Raw genomic sequence first — 18,188 nt, 5'->3', positions numbered from 1 at the left:
TCCAAAACCTAATCGCCGATCCATCGGCAAACCCTAGAGAAATTAACGAGCGTGAAAGTAAATTACTTTGGTAACATTGTCTAAGGCTGAGAATAGATTCGATCATTACAGAAGTCGGTGCGATCATAGCTAAAGAAATTCTAATTCTAAATCTAATTGCAATAGCAAACCTGAGAGACTTTGAAAATCGAGCCGCCGAGATCTTCGTTCAATCAGAAACGATCTCAAATCGCCGATGGGAAACGGAGGAAATTAGGGTTTGAATTTTGAAAAGTAAGAGAGAGAGAGAGAAGAGTACTGAAAAGAAAGAGTGGCGGTGTCTATTTATAATGGAAATGAGGTTGCCCTTCCGACCGTTGGTATTAATTGGAAATTTTAAAATAAGCTTTTTTTTTTTTTTTTTTTTGGGTTAAAAAAAAAAAAAAAAAAAAAAAAAAAAAAAAAAAAAAAAAAAAAAAAAAAAAAAAACTCTCTCTTCTCACAACTTCTCTTCCTTCCTAACCCTTCGACAATTCCTCCTTTCTCTCTTCGTTCTCATCTAAACACAGACCTTCCCCTCTAACCTTTCACTAATTCGTTTCTCTCATAAGTTTCTGATGGTGGATTCAACTCAACCAAACCCTTCGCACAATCTGGGTTTCATCCTTAATACTCTGTTTTTTTTTTTTTTTTTCCCCTGACCAGATTCTCTCCGCAAACATTACTGGTAAGTTTTTTTTTTTTTATTTTGTTCTATAATTTTGGTTGTTAAATATGATCTAGGGTTTCGTTTTTGGTTGTTAAATATGATTTAGGGTTTCGTTTGGGAGTGTTTCTTTTGAATGATTAGTTTAGATTAATGGGTTTGGAGCGTAGTGGGTTTTATTAATTTCAATTATTGGCGGTGAGAAAATCCATCTGGGATTTTAGAGTTGTTATTTTGTTTCATTGTTAATAATTTTGTTATGTTTTGTGTAATGATATTTCCTATCCTTTTATTAGACAAGCATCCTTGGCATGCCCTTGATGTTTTTGTGAGTCATTTGTTTGTGTTTGGTTTTAATTTAAGTTTCTGGGTTTATATACAAATGCAAGTATATTAATTTAGTTATTGGAGCAGCGTGCCTTTGATGTTTTTAAGTCATTTGTTTGTGTTTGGATTTAATATAAGATTCTGGGTTTATATACAAATGCAAGTATATTAATTTAGTTATTAAATAATTAACTTTCTATTGTAGATTATTGAATTATTTTAGCCTCATATGGATTTGTGGTTAATTATAAATACTTGCTGGCAGTATTCAGTTTTGATCTTAGCCTCTCAATCCTATAGGTTTTGCTTTCATGCTTTTCAGTTTCATGGTTTTTTTTTTCTTTTGCCTATCTGGGATTTATGGTTTCATGATCGGGCTATATTTTATACTACCTCATGTATTGTTTTCATAAACTGCTAATTCATGTTCAACTAGAATGTTTTTATTATGAAGTGAATGTGACAGTGGTTTTAGGTTTTGAAGTTTTTTTGTTTTACTATGATATGGACATTAGCAAAAGATTTTTAAGTTTATTTTGAGAGTGATGTTATGGTTAGCTCAAAAACCCTTTAATGTTTGTCCTGCCCTAAATTTATATGTGGGTTATGCCATTGTTCAAAAGAAACATCAATCTAAACTAATTTTATATTTGTTCTTTAAATTTAAATTCTTTAAATTTAAATTCACTGTCCTCACATATGTGCGGTTCTATTTTTTGGTTCAATTTCAAAGAAATAAAAACTAATTTTTCACCCCGTGCATATTTTATGTTTAGTTTAATTATTATTTCATCTCAAGTTTACCATTGTTTTTATTGCGTCTTTATCTAATCTTTATGGGTATGTAGAATTTGTACTTTATCAAAGAATCATGCTATTTTTTTTTTTATAATAAATTTGATAAGAATCTTCTTTAAGAGCAGCATCTAGATTTTTTAGGGGTTTTGTTTGATTCTTTGTTTGGTTGCAGACCGCAACTTCTTTTCCACTGTCCTCCTGCAACCTTGGCTTCGCTGTTTATCTACAACTTTTATTTGTTAGTTATGGTAAGGTTTGTATTTTAAATTTTGATATAACCATGGAAGCTAAGATTCGTTCCTACTACTGATTTTTATTTTCTGCTTTATGCCATGCACAGCGAAGGACCGAACCTATAAAGTTTAGAAGCTGTCTACAAATTCCAGAAATAGCAAATTGAAAAGGTAGAGCTGTGTTATTTTTTCTTCCATATCTATTTTTGAAGCATATTTTGAGAGACTTCACTGTGGTCCAAGCTGATATATTGATTATTGAATCTAATAGGCAAATAGTGGTTTAAACTTCGTGTTTTTGATGAATTTGGGGATACACAAATTATTATTATTATTATTATTATTATTATTTTATGGATGAGAGAACAGGTACTTAATTTAGAGTCAAATCCCTCTCATAATAAAATATTTTGAGTACATGAACTAAGCCATGCCTTCCTATAGCCTCTACATACTGTTTGCCTTTGCCTTTATGTATTGAAGTCAATATGTGGAGATAGGCTACTTGAGGTGTTGGACATAGATTTGCCTTATAGTAATTGGGTGGTCAGATTTTACCATATCAAAGCTACCTTGAGATTTCATTTGGGAGGAGAAATTGAGAAAAAAAATTTTGCCAAGTGTGCTTCTTTCAGTTTTCTTTTAGAGTTCTCACATGTCCAATTAAACATTTTGTTGACTTTGGTACGAATTTTTCATGTTTACTCAAAGAGTGAGAAAATTTAATATTTGAAATGGTTGAGATTTAAGGAATTGTTGTTGCCGTTGATATTAGTGACGATCTCTACTAATTCTTGCTACATTAATATTGGTAATATGTTTTTAGGAAGAATCTGAAACTTGACCAGTTTGTGTTTTTAAATTAACCTTACCTCCCATAGAAAAGATGGTTTTTAATCTATTCTATATATTTATTTTAATTTGTTGAAGTGTTTAATTTAAACATTTTCATTCTATTTTTCTATGTCTAACAGCAAAGGTGCAATGAGAGTTAAAGATGTGTGCACCATTTCCAGAATTACTTGCGATGCGCAAAACATAGAAGAGTGAGTTTATCTTCATTCTCATGAAGTTCTCTTTTCTCCTCCATTTGATGTTAATAGTTTCAGAATTAATCCCATTTAAATTTGATGATTTGTCTACACAAATCTGACGGACTATTCTGTGCATTATTACAAATCTTGACTCAATATTGTTCAAAATCCTAAATTCCTTGATGTGTGCTCTAGCAAATTTTCATAGGATTTATCAAGATGTTCAAATTTATTATCTATGTTCCTTCCCATTTTGCATTTTTTTATTTTTCTTTTTTTTGGGTGAATGGTCTTAATCTATGTAGCAGATTGCATTGCATTGTTATTGACTACAAGTATTTTTTACACGGGCTGCCAGTGGACTCTGATTATCACAATTGGGCATTATCTGAGTTTCTTATAAACACTCTTTCTTTTTGTATCATTATGCGCATGTTTGTATTTTTTGTTTTAATAATAATTTTGGTTTGGTTAATAAGAAAGTGTAGGGATAAGTTTTGGATTTTTATTTAGTATGTTTGGGATTTAAGCATCTTTATATAGTTGTTTGGGATAGAGTTTAACAGGGATGGTGAAGGCTCAGCGTGCTAGGATAATTCCTTTGAGAAGAGGTGATAGATTCCTAAAAAAGATGAGAAGTTGACAGTTTACAACTTTACATTAAGCGACATGGCATTTGGAATTGGAGTCTGAATCCAAAACCTTATGGTAGGAAACATGTAAATGTTCAATTTCAATGAATAAAAACTCAAGTCATAAATTTTTCATGGTTGTTTGCAGTTGTTTCTCTTAATGATTATTTGATTTAAAGTTTTCTTTCATTCTTTTCTTCTAGGTTTGGTAAGGTCTGGGAAGAGTCATTCACTTCTCCAAAAAAGGTCTGGGAAGAGTTGTAGACTTTGTTGGATGAATTGTGTGGAACTTTTGGAAATGAGAGGAAACTATACTCAAGTTTTATAAAGCTTTATTCATATGAAAACTATTTTATCAAATTTAGTTTGTTAAATTCTGATTAAGATGAATGGATAATTCAAAACAATTACACTTATTTTTTATTTGTTTCTTTTAAATGTTGTTACACAATATATTTATATATTGATTGTTGTATCATTATTATGTGATAAAAGTCTTTCCATGTATCATTTCGCTGCCACATCTATAAAACCCTAAAACTTAATACCACATGCAGAACATGTATAAACTTCAACATCAATGATGTGCTAGCGGTGATTAAAGCTTGCAAGGTGTTCCATAATTATTTTGAATTTAGCAAAAACTTGGTAAAATTGTTGATGTTTGTTTAGGTTTTGTGCAAACGTGATTTTTACTTGATACCACTAGCTGAAAACTCACTTCAAATTGCTAATGTATAGGTTTAAAATAAAGGAGGTGCATACTTGGGTCAAAACTATCCGATGGAATGCCCTTATGATAGCTCTTGCAATTGCTATTGGCTTGCAAGAATGAATGGGGAGGACTACCTTTGTTATTGTAGTGGTTCATCTTGAATTGGCTTAAGTTTTCACTTTTTATTTTATTTTTCAAATATTATTAAAACTATCATAGTTCATGTAAAATTAAAAAGTTTTAATGTATAAACTATGCTTTCATAAGATTTTTCCGTGCATCGCATGGGTTAGCGACTAGTTAAAGTAAAAGTCCAATGTAAAAGTAGGCTATCTAATTAAATTTAAATATATGTGTGTAGAATTTAATAATTAAAAAAAAATAACAACGTTTCTATTGTATTGTTTAATGTGAGGTTTCTTAATTAAATTTATGATTATGTTGAATTTAATTATTTTTTAAGATGACAACATTTGTTATGTGATACTGTTTGATTCAATCATGTATTTGAATTTATTTCATGATGTAATACACGTACGTATTGTAAATTTGTAGTTTAGTGTTACTCATAATTAAAAAAGAGTAACGCTAGAATACAAACTTTTTTACAAAAAAAATTTACAAATTGTTAATGTAATGAGTGATTATTAGTAATTGAAAAAGTGATATTAATAGTGGACTTAGGTGAAAACTAATATGCTTTCTCAAAAAAAAAAAAAAAAAAGGTGAAAACTAATATGAAATTGACCACATCAACAATTTGTAATTGAAAATGTTATAAATAATTTGTAGCTATAGAATTACTCATTAAAAAACTCTCTCTCTCTCTCTCTCTCTCTCTCTCTCTCTCTCTCTCTCTCTCTCTCTCTCTCTTTCACAATCTTTCAACGAGGGTTTGTAAAATTGGAACTCAACTAGGTTTCGTTTTGATTTCTAATTCTAACGGTCGGTAAAGGAATTACCTTTATTTATATTTATGTTTTTATTTTATTTTTTTATTACGGGCTTAGAAAACGAAGGCAAGTCGGAATAAAAATAAAAATAAAAAGCCAATTTAACTCTCAAAAAAAAAAAAAATCCGCTTTGTTATAATAAAAATAAAATAAAATAAATCCGCTTTCTTTCTTAAAAAAAAAAAAAAAACCCTTTTAGTAAGAGAAATGTTTTCACAACATTTTTATAACAAATACTATGTACCAAGTTGTTATTGGTTACTTTTGTGAGTAAAAAAACAATTTCAAATGTAAATTCAAATAAGAATTAGTAACAAATTTCCACCTAATATTTGTTGTGAAAATGTTATGGACATAGAAGGTCTCTTCATTTTTTTTATCTTTTTTTTTTTTTTGGATAGGTTTTTATTTATTTATTTTTTCAAGCATAAAAAAAATGGTTAGAGGGCAACCTTGGCTTATGTACTACACCTTCATAACTATTAAATTTAAAATAAATAAATAAAAACTAATTTTAGAATTATAACTTTTTGTTCTTTAAATTAGGATTATGTGTTACAGTATTTTGGTGAATCAATTTTGGTTTTACTACACTTTTTTAGGACTAAAAAAATTATGTTAACATAACACAAAAAAAGGTCAGTCTAAAGTCTAGAACTCAGGGTTGGCTCAAGATATTTTGGGACTTAAGGCGACAAGGTTAAACAGCCATTTTCAATTCTAAAAGTTAAACAAAAAAAATCATATGTAATATTTTATTTAAAATATATTGTTCTTGTTTTTAAGAAGCAAAACTATTAATTAAGTTTTTATATCCAAGATCAATTGATAATTTAACTAATCTACTTCATTTTCTTATAATAGAGTCAATCTTTTATTATAGAATTTGATAATTAGTAATACCCAACCAAATAGAATGAGCCCTTTATATAAAAATTAACAATTAACAAAAACTAATTTTCTTCACAACCGTCAACCAATAAGATAAGAGAGTTAGTGTTTTATTACAAATAAATAAGTGCAATGATGTGACAACATGATTGTGTAAACAGTAAACACTAAAACACGGCTATGTTGGAGAAATTTGCTAAGTAGCATCTGACTAAAGTTATTTAATTATGTAGCATCTTTTTGGAACTCGAGTTCCAAAAAGATGCTATATAAAAATAACTTTGGCCCGGTGCTTTTTTCCTAAATTATTCTTAAAATTATGCTATTTAGTCAAAATAATATTTAACATTGTTTTAATAGTGTTCAAACACCTCACTACAACACATTGATGGAATGACTTAATTTCAAACAATACATAACATTAATGGTATGAATCCAAATTTTGAAATTTTAGGAATCAAAATCAAAATTAATTATCCCAAATTTTAAGGGTGTAGACTCGCAATTTAGTCTAAAAATAAAATATTCAAAAGGCATTTTGATCTTTTAAGTCGTGTTAGATTTAAATTTTGTCCTTAATTTATATATTATTTCATTATGTAAGATTTAATGAAGGTTTTGTTTTGTTAAAATTTGTTATCTATTCATTTCCAATGTTTTAGGCTAGGTTTGTTTATTGGATGCACTTGTATTTTTATTACGGATATAATTTCAATTTAGTTAAACTTCAATAACTAAATTTACCTTAATATGATGTCATGAGTCTTATATATATATATATATATATAGTCCTTTAGACATACTGCCTTTCTATTTTACAATCTTACAATGTTTGAATAATTCGTTAACTTGTTATAAGAAAAAAAAATTATACTTGTGAGATACATGGGTCACTAAAAAAATTATATGTAAACAAAATCAAATATTTCAATAATATAACTAAAATTGAACACTAAAATATATAGTAACACAAAAGAAAAATATTTATTTTAAGTTATATAACGAAGTATATTGTGTAGAGTAAAGTTTTTATTATAACAAAAATCCATAAAAATTATTAAAATAATTTAAAATACATAAATAAATTCCTTAAGCTTCATTTTGAGCAAAGTAAGTTGATACTTTTAATGAATTCATTATGATCTATATGATATAAAGAGAAACAAAGGGTAAAAAAATAATTATAAAAGATAAAAATGAGAAGGCGTCCACTTGGCATAATCACTAAAATTATGGTAGATTATTAAAATAAATAATGAAACATCTTTTAAATTTCTAAAACTCTTGGTATAAGAATTTTACTCAGAGCAATGTTTGGAACTTTAACAATAGCAATAAATCATTATATATGAACAAGAGAGAGAGAGAGAGAGAGAGAGAGAGAGAGAGAGAGAGAGAGATGCCACAACCACAACATGTATGACACAATTTTTTTTGTATTTATGAGAAACTTGGTATATATAATTGAAATTGAAGTACAACAAAGATATGAAAAGGCTACTGCTTTATAGGCAATTCAGGTGGATGAGGTGTCTCACCATTGGAGGAGAAACTCCTTTCCAAACCTTGCAAGTCTCAATACATCTAGCAAAACGAGCAAGTTCATGTGTAACTTTGTTATAGTCTCTTTTCAGGTGTTTAATCTTCCAACTATTGAAGAAATCCAGAAGACTAAGATTTCCTTGGACAAGATGGACGATTTCCCCACTAACTTACTTTGATAAAATGTTTTGAACAATTGAGATTAAATCTGACTTGATGATAACTTGCTAAAGTTCCATTTCTTTCGTTAGCAGGATTCTAGTTTCCCCAACCATAACTTCAATCTCCAAAACCATATAGTTGTAGGGGGTGACTTGTATAGCCCAGTTGCAATTTCACTCTTGGAATCTCTTATGATCACTCCCAAACTTGATTTCCTCCCATCTTTCAATGTTGCCATTTCAACATTTATTTTATAAACCCTAGCTAGGGGTCTTTTATAGCTTAACTCACATGTTGTTGGCCCATGAAGGAAATAATTAGAAGCTTCTTTATAATCTAGAAGAATATTTGAGGCAAAGTTCCAGATTAAACAACGAGACGATGGCAGGATAAAGAACTAGGTGCCGACACATCGTGTCGTAGTGGCTCTAGTTCTACCGCCCTTTCTCTCTCTCTCTCTCTCTCTCTCTACACCAGTCAATTCATCTTTTTTCTTTCTATCACGTTCAAATTTTTTGGACTGTTCTATTTTTTATCTCAAAAAAAAAAATAAAAAAAAATTGGGATTGTGTTTTTTTTTTTTGAGTTCACGTGAGCATCATGTGCCACTTCCGTTAGTGTTTTAACATTAGACTAACTGATGTATTGATTTGGTAGTTGTGGAATGTTTAAGGAGTAAATTGGCCAATATAAAAGTTGAGGGGGTGTTTTGGCCACTACTCTAAAGTTCAAGGGGTGTGTGAGCATTTTTCCAAATAAAAAATATAATATCCATATCTCTAATTCTCTAAAACAAAATAAAAGTTTTGCATTTACAAAATAAAGAAGGTTTTTACTAAAGATACTTATCTATTTAGAGAAAACACACACACACACACACACACACACAAAATATATATATATATATATAGGGTAATTCTATTGTACCCCCCCCCCCAAAAAAAAGGGGTACGGTACCCACTAGTAGGTAGTTGTGGCAGTTGTGGTATAGCAGGTTACAAAACTTCACATTTAATGATTCTATCCTTATATTGTGTAGTTCTAACATTACATGTGACAGTTTTTTTGTCATATTTGGTGGTTCCTTTACTTTTTTTCTCACATTTGATGGTTTCATCTTCACATTGTGCAATTTCAACATCACATGTGATGGCTCTTTTGTCACATTCGATGGTTCCCCTTTTTTTTTTTTCTCACATTTGACATTCTGATGGTCAGTGGAATCACACTCCATTCGTCCATGTAGTTGTCAATGACCAAACTACGTCCAAGTCAGTTCATGAGAAAGGGAATCAAGTAAAAAGTACCATAAGAAATGAATAAGCTTTGTCCAAGGGTTCAATGATCGTCCAAAGTAATTTGGTTGTCCATGACACAAGATGGCATGGACGACCATTCAACACTTAGCAAATTTCAGAGGATTTTCTACAAATACAAAGTAATTGGACCACGTTCCACTACTCCGAGACATGGGGGTGAGTTCCTTGAAATCTACTCTAACTCTCCCACTAAGCCCAAAATCTCCCACGATGGTAGTGGAGCCTAACAAGTAGACCTACTCAAGAACTCTCTATAAAAAGGACCTTACCCCATCAGCCCAAGGTATGTTTTTCACTATTCAAACACTTACAATACCTTTTTTCACTATTCAAACACTTACAATACTTGAGTTCTAGAGAGAAAACTGACTTAACTGTCGGAGAGTCCTTAGCTGGTTAACCCCGATCACCTTCAATAGTTTTTTTTTCTTCCTTTTTAGGTCATCCAACCACCATTGAATCCCGAAGCATTTAGCCTACCAATTTTCGAGAATTATCAAGTTCCATTCTCACATTGTACAGTTCCAACATCACATATGATACTTCTTTTGTCACATTCGATGATTCCCTTATTTTATTTTCTTACATTTGATGGTTTCATCCTCACATTGTGCAGTTCTAACATCACATTTGACAATACTTTTATCATATTTGGTGGTTTCTTTTTTTTCATCAATTTAACGGTTTCATCCTTACTTTGTGTAGTTCCAACACCATATATAACAGTTTTTTTGTCATCTTATTTATTTTTTTTCACATTTGACAGTTCCATTTTCACATTCGGTAGTACCAACATCACATTTGACAGTAATTTTGTCGCATTTGATGGTTCCTTTATTTTTGTTCTCACATTTGATAGTTCCATTGTCACATTAGGCAACACCAACATCACATCTGACCCTACTTTTGTCACATTCAGTGGTACCCTATTTTTTTTGTCTCAAATTTGACAGTTCTATTATTATATTGGGCAGTATCAACATCACTTATAATTGTACTTTTTTCACATTCGATGATTCCTTTTTTTTTTTTTTTTTTTTTTTCCTTACATTGGATTTCATAGTAAACTACATTGCATTTCATAACATCTGTATGACATAGATAACTTCCTGATCCAACTTCTATGACTTGTGTTGGCATTCAATGCATGCAAAACCTTTTCATTAAATCAACTCCACAGTTGCACATTTTAAGTACATGGTGTGGTAAACTTGAATAAATTTGTCCATTCTATAGTGACTTAAGCCATTTTTTTTTCTCAAATCATCGGTTCACACTCCTTTTGACCCTTTACATTGCTTTAAGTGCCAAAGAAGCACTACCAAATGACTCTTATAATTGTGGCAATTCTAATTCCTCATTGCCATACCTAAGCCATCCAAAGAAACTTCCTTTGACTCTATTTTAAAATTCTATTTATTGAATGCTTTGGGGCACAAAAAGAAACTTTTTTTTTTCCTTTCCTTTTTTGTTGTTGTTGTTGTTGTGTGAGAACCATGAGTGTTTCTTTGAATTGTATTACTGTACAAAGTTATTCCGGCCAAATATTTTCGAAGATATGGGTCGTGCCTTTCAGACATTATTAGAAATTGGTGAATTGGTGTTCTTTATCAAAAGTGTCTAATTAACAAAAACTATAAATCTAGGTGAAATTGGTATTCTTACAAATCTAATCTCATCCCAACTTAATGGAAAAAGTTAGAAAAGATAAGTTATTGAACTTGAAATGAATTTAGTGTGAACAAACTTTATTTTTGTTAAGAAGCAGCAGTAGAAGCACAAAGTTTATTTAAAGAGATTTTTGGTATTACAATATTTTTAGCCAGCTTGCTTTAGTAACCTCACTTAGAATTACACCTGTGAACAAACTTTATTTTTGTTAAGAAGCAGCAGTAGAAGCACAAAGTTTATTTAAAGAGATTTTTGGTATTACAATATTTTTAGCCAGCTTGCTTTAGTAACCTCACTTAGAATTACACCTGTGAACAAACTTTATTTTTGTTAAGAAGCATAGTAGAAGCACAAAGTTTATTTAAAGAGATTTTTGATATTACAATATTTTTAGCCAGCTTACTTTAGTAGCCTCACTTAGAATTACAAGATTTTTTTTTTTTTTTTTAAATGATATAAACAAATCATATACATTTTAAAAAATAAAAATAAAAAAACCTTCTAATATGCAATTTCGTTGAACATGATCTATGTTCTTGGCAAAGAATGCGACATAAGCTACATACCCATGTAGACATAGAGACGCATACATATTTACAGTGTTATGTAATTAGCGCACATCAAAAAACTCAATATGTTAGGTTACAATGATAAAGAGCCATTGCTTTCATGTAACGAAGATAAAGGATGCTTAACATATCTTGCATGGAGTTTCTCAAATTATAGTTTTTTTAATGCTTATGTTGGGATTGTTTTATATAATAATTCAACTGAAAATAATTTATATAATTATCATGCAACATGCATCCATATTAAAGAAAAAATTAAAAGTCTTCATGGTTTCGGTCTAGTATTGATCAATTTGTTTAGGAAGTTATTGAATACAAAGCATGATTTGATAAACTTATCCTGTCACGACCCAAATCCATGAAACATGAATTTAGATGCATGACTAACGTGCTAATCTTGCACAACTAAAAGTAAAATTAATCCAAAAATTTAAAACTCCAAAGAAACAATGCTCTTAATAAATAACCTCTTACAAAAATCTAAACTCCACAAATTGGAAATAATCTCCAAAATATAAATCATGAATTACAAAATAAGGATAACTAAAATTCTATAAGTCTTCAAGTAATATAGAATTCGCCTACAACTTCCACACTCAACCTTGCACCTTACAAAGCGATCAGAAGGTCCTATATTCCCAACTACACTTCAATCTGAAAAATAATAATTGATGGGGTGAGCCACATCTAGTAAGTAATTATACAGAATACACAACAGAACAGAGTCAAGCAACGCACGAGTATTTTGATTTTTCACAAACTCATTTAATGATATCAAAAATAATTATTCCAAAACATATAATGAATCACTTAATACATATGTAATCACATCTTAAAATCATTAGAAATCACATACATAAAATTGATCAGAGCACAGTGTCACATATACACATCACATATTCTCACATACAATCCTGTGAGCGGATACCAACATCTAACCCCTGCTGGTGAGGGATCAACACATATTCTCACATACAATCCTGTGAGCGGATTTACACATAAATCTGATATATCTGATCAATTCTAAAAACTTTCATTCTGAGTCACATATCACAAAACGAAATATATACAAAATAGAATAATTTTCTTAATATTAACAATTATTCCAAATATACAAGCATAGGGAATATCACAATATCGAATTGAACATAAATCAAAGGATGCTTGACTCTCATGGGGAACGAATAGGAACTGAGAAGTTTATATAAATATATTACAATTCTTGAGTAAATCTGAAAATTTGATTTGCTAAAAGAAACTTTTTAAATACCATTTGGAGAATAGGAACATGACTTGAAATCACTTGGTTTTAACAAATTTAAAGAACAATAACCTTTTTAGAAAACTTACTTTGAAACTCAATTATTTTCGATAAACAATTTAGTATATAAATCATCTTTTAAATGAGATTTGGACATTCAAAACGTTATTTAAAATTCGAAGTTTCTCTTTAAAACATTGTCTAAAAGTCGGAGTTTTTCTTTCAATGATGTAAAAATAATGCTTTCGATAAACTTTCGAAATATAAGTTTGAAATACAAAACTTTTGAAAACTTTTAACTTCTAAGAACCTAATGGACAAAACTTGTGCATATAATGCATAATTACTTACTGCACTTGAATCGCTCTGAAAGTCCAGCCGAAACAACCTCCAATAGCCTCAAAATACTCTTAAATAAGACCTATATCCAATCATAGAAATTACTTAATATCCTCCACAAAAAATAAAACTTATTGAATTGTACAATCTGATTCACTAGGAAAAATACTTTGCAAAACTGATAACACTTTAACACTAAATTAAAGTCTCTCTAACTAATAATAATCCATTGCACTAATTGAAACTCAAATTGCCATGAGGAAGGCAGTAGCCAAAATATCATTGACCTAAGATTAAATATAAAACCCCAATGTAAATGTAAGAGCCATATACCCGAATAGATATTTGTAATCCATGGCTTGTTCACACAGTGGGCAACCTAGCATTTTATTACATACTCTGATGAACACGTGAAGGCCATCTCCATGAATAATATCTTGATCCATGACTTAGTTCATGGATTACAAACGGTGGCCCAAAACTAAAACTATATATATATATATATATACCCCAACGAAACAACATTAAAGGCTTAAAGCTATCCACGTTCAAGCCATCTTCTTTTATTTCCAATTTGCAACTATCTCTAAAGATTCAGCAGCTTTCGGATTAACCTTATTGAGGTCTTTAAAGCCATCCTCTAAGATATATATATATAACTCAAGAAAAACGATAAATCTACCTATCGTATATAACCCCAAACGTTAAAGCCATATTCGTAATTGAGATTTGAAATTCCAAGACAAGATTCTAACTTTTTAATTCTTTGTTTTAAATGGAGAGAAATCATACCTGAACAATCAGTTGCCTTTTCAATTAACTCCAAGGAAAAATACACCTTCTAGCCTCCTTAGTGATGAAACCCTAGCCTCCTTAGTGATGAAACCCTTCTTAACCCAAACCCTAATTATCTTTTCCTCCAACTTATATTTTAACACATCAGAAATGTGGGCTTGGTGGGGTAGTGGGCTGGAGTTTAAATCCACTTAGGCTTATCTCTTTAGTCTCCAAGAGGCCCATAGAACATCTTACTCTTTTCTTTTTATTTATTTTAATTCCTCACTAAATTGTATGCACTAAAACTTTAATTTTCTCACCTATTTGTAGCACCACAAAATTGTCTACTCCCATCTTACTATGCACACACATACAATACCTCAACTCTATATTAAAATTGACAAGGTATAGTGATAATCATAAAATCAAAATTGGGGTATTACATTTAGACTATAGTTAGGACACGACAAGCCCAATGCATTCTAACATGAAGCACCTAAGAGGCAGTGTCCACTTGTCAGTAGCCCTCATCATCTTAAGATACTTTGAAAGAAGTTTGGAGCACAGAACTTTCAAAGGAGGAGAAGGAAATAAGATTAGTGGATCGGGGTCTGCCTCGATGCTTCCACTCTCTTGATCTCTAGAAGTGACTTCTGCGAAATCTTCTTTCTCTTGGGGATTGTTAGTACACACACTATTCGAATCCCCCTTTCAGCATCAAATTATGTTTCCTCCTCAGAAGCCACCTCTTGAACAGAGGCCTCTGGTGCCAAAAGAGTGGTTTTTGCTTTGACCTGAGTCTGAGGAGCAGTTTCCTTAACCTATCAAAGGTCTAAAGATAGAAAGGAGAAAGTAAAGTTACACATACCACTGATCAAGGAGGGAACATTATGAAAATAACGAAGTCAAAGAAAAGAGTACATACTTTTGGTTTCTTCGCAATAGAAACTTTGGCACTTCTTCCTTTTCTTTTGGAGGTTGAAGGTTTGGCTTTGGAAGAAAGTTTTAAAGTCAAGTCACCTTGAAAGATGGGTGGGATATCCACACATTGAGCCCCACTCTCCCCAAGTTCCTAACATGTTCCTTGATGCCAGCTCACCATGCTTTAAACCTAGGTGCAGGTAATCCAACTCGGGAAGGGGAAGCAAAAGGAACTTTAGAACCAGACATTACCACCTTGATAAGATTTTTGCTCTTGAAAGCCAATGATACTACTACATTAGGGAGGGCTGGAGTATAAAGATGCCCTAGTACACCTTGGTCAAAACCAAATTGGCAGGCAAATCTATGAGGATTATAGTCTGAGGTTTCAAAATCATCTTGAAAGCATGTTGAAAGGTGGGAAGTAAAGGTACAAGCAATGAAAGAGAGTTCCTCCTCAGACTAAGGAACATCTCTATAACGAGAAATAGTTTCATCTATTAAAGATTGAAACAATGGAGGGAGTGCACCCTTTAGAGGGGAATAAGGCCTAGCTGTCCAGTCAGTAGGGTCATCTAAAACCTTATAGAGAAAGCTATCAAAGGATACCACAACCTTATTCCATCACCATGATCTTGGCAAGCCTTGGGGTGAGGGCAGGCTGATTTTAAAGGGATTTAAAGCTTTAGGGATAGGGGCATAGTTCCTAAAGTGCTCCCATAGCCAAATTTAAAATGCTACAAGTACAAATGTTTCTATCTGGAATCTACCCCAAGAGCATTGTAGGTCAAGAATGAAGCGATCTAGATGAGAATATAAAGTTCCTAAGAAGTAAGGAGCAAGGGGAAAAGAGTATTCTGTGAAGAAAGTACGGGTGGCAAAATTGCAACGGTACATAAGAGAAATGAGATTCTCATTATCCTTGCTAATGTCTAAATTGGAGAATACCAACACGGTGTACACCAAATGTACTTTTTGTAGGATTTCCATGAAAGGAGGATGTGTTAACACCCTTCGACACCAACTTCTCCAGCCTTTAGAAACAAAAGTATGGGATTTAAAGACCACATTAGTGGTGGGAGCAAAATCTCCTCTGCAAGTGCCAAGCTAAGGAATGTGCTTCAATTCCAGATCCATGGTTAGCAGATCATCAAGCTCCTCGCATGTCATGTATGGAGGGTCTGAAGAACAGGGAACAGAGTCCCAATGAAAACTTTTATCAAATTGGTAGTCTTCAAAGAAAGGGGGAATAATCCATTGTTCCTCAATGAAAGGGTTCTCATCCCTTCCTAGTAATGGCCTATTAATCTTAGGGGTTGAAGGTTCTGCAACCTTTGAAGAACTGGATCTTAGAGTACATTTGGCACCCATGGTTCACGTGGTCATGAAGGATTCTAAGTTTTAGGGTTTAAAGAGAATAAGATAAGGGAAGAAAGAGAAAATTAAGGAAAAGAGATATGTTCTTCTCTGAGCAGTTTCTTTCCATTTATACTTTAAACAAGTATCATCTTTCCCTCTAAAAGGAGCCATTCAAAAGTGGCACCTTTTAAAATTTATGGACATGTGTCAACATAGGGAAAGTCAGTTTTTGACAAAAATCAGTTAAAAGAAATCAAGAAAACCACCTTCACAAAGTCAATGGAAAAGGCATGATGCTTCATCAACAAGTTCCTTTATATTTTTTGCCTTGTGTTTTCATTAACTAACACGTTTATATGTTCTTCCTTTTGTGCAACATTTCCCAAAAAAAAAGGTGATAACATGGTAAAAATAACAATAAACATTATAATATTTTGGGAATAAACCAATGTAATGTTGTTTATATATATATATATATATATATATATATATATGTTTTCAAAAATGGAAGAAGGAGATTTACATTGTATGGCCCTTTTGGCCTATCATCCCTTCTCTTACGAGGAGGAAAAAAAAAAAACAACAACAACAACAACATTGTAAATAAATAAATAAAAATAAAAATAAACAACAACAACAACATTGTAAATAAATAAAAAAATAAAATACACACACACTTATAACCTAAGGCCAATATATGGCCTACTTACAAAAACAAAAACAAAAACAGAAGGATTAGAGGTTCACAGCTTGACAACTTAAGGAGAGCAAAGCTTGTAGGCATCTTCATCGGCCTCAGAGGCAGAATCTTCTTGAGGATAATTTGGAGCCATGTCCTCCTCCTCCTCTTCCTCTTCCTCTCCCTCTTCTTCTTCTTCCTCCTCACCTTCACCATCTCCAGAGTTGGAATCATTAGAAGACTCTGACTCCTCAGAGTCAAAATTAGACTCACTTGAAGAAGAAGTGCTTGAGTCAAAGCCCTCATAGAAATCCCTACGTCTTCTCCTACGCCTAGAAGAGGCCCCCATGAAGGCATCATAGGCCTCATCCTTAGCATCCTCTTCGGCCTTCAACCGAATCTCCTCAAAATCCACCTCTTCATCTTCCTTACTCCCCTCCCACAATTAAACTTCATGAGGAAGGCAGACATAAAGGGGGAGGGGAAAGATTGGAAGGGGTTGAGGAGGAGGGAGAGGAATCATTTCAGGGCTAGGTAGTGGTGCAATATTGGTTTTGGAAGAGTCACTGGCAAAAGGAGTAGAGTCATTCTTCAAGGAGTTAGAACCAGAAAAAGAAGAAGAAGAAGAACTAGCCATTTTTGGATAAAAAAGGGTTTCTTTTCAAAGGAAGATGAAGAAGCTATGAAAATACAAAAGGAATGAAGATTAAAGGAAGATCTTTGCCTATTTAAATCACCAACCAGAGTCTAGTCAAAAGATGTGACATTAATGAAGAGTAATGCCGGTCTGCCAAGCCCAGGAAACAAAACAACGCTAAAACGGCTAGGAGTACCCGCAAAGGCCATGTGTCCTGTTTCAAACGTCATAAGGTATAATTGTTTAGCATTAAAGTCTAATGCAATGTGACTGTCAAAGGCTCCACTCATCAAATGCCATTAATAGTCAAAAGGCTAATGTATAGTACACTAGCCAAGGCATGGGAGAGTGCTAACATGGCTAGATCTCGACCCTACATGTGGAATGATTGTGAGCAAGGAAGTTGGCTGGGATAAAGGATCTTTGGTCTGCACCAACAACTTGATCATCTAGAGGAAAGTGAGATTTACACCTAACATGGACACCCAGCACTCACAAAAGGAGATATTGACTCTCTTTGGTTAGAGGTTATGAAGTCCTTCCCTCCTAATGGCTGTGTTCGTGTTGGGCCACTGTTGGGGACACGTGCATTGCTCTCAAGCCCCCTGTTATCCCTTTCCTTGTCCAAGGATTGCTCCCCACGTAGTGGCAGTGTTACTTTTCACGCCGCTATACTGACCTCGG

At 32.2% G+C, this 18,188-nt stretch overlaps 1 long non-coding RNA gene across 4 annotated transcripts; it reads left to right on the top strand.

The window, feature by feature from the left end:
* Positions 1-367: 367 nt before the first annotated feature.
* Positions 368-4,833, top strand: LOC111985886 (uncharacterized). 4 transcript variants are annotated; one of them, XR_010628585.1, is made up of 6 exons: positions 368-706; positions 1,983-2,058; positions 2,151-2,214; positions 3,018-3,089; positions 3,634-3,785; positions 4,451-4,833. It is a non-coding gene; the product is annotated as an uncharacterized LOC111985886 (long non-coding RNA). The 4 variants fall into 4 exon arrangements; XR_010628586.1 differs by lacking the exon at positions 4,451-4,833 and adding an exon at positions 3,913-4,219 and having other exon boundaries at positions 3,644-3,785; XR_002880080.2 differs by lacking the exon at positions 4,451-4,833 and adding an exon at positions 3,913-4,219.
* The last annotated feature ends 13,355 nt before the right edge of the window (positions 4,834-18,188 follow it).

The sequence above is a fragment of the Quercus suber genome, unplaced genomic scaffold (assembly GCF_002906115.3).
Source record: "Quercus suber isolate HL8 unplaced genomic scaffold, Cork oak 2.0 scaffold_57, whole genome shotgun sequence".
In the NCBI taxonomy this organism is placed as follows: domain Eukaryota; kingdom Viridiplantae; phylum Streptophyta; class Magnoliopsida; order Fagales; family Fagaceae; genus Quercus; species Quercus suber.
This window is presented reverse-complemented; position numbering and strand designations above follow the sequence as displayed.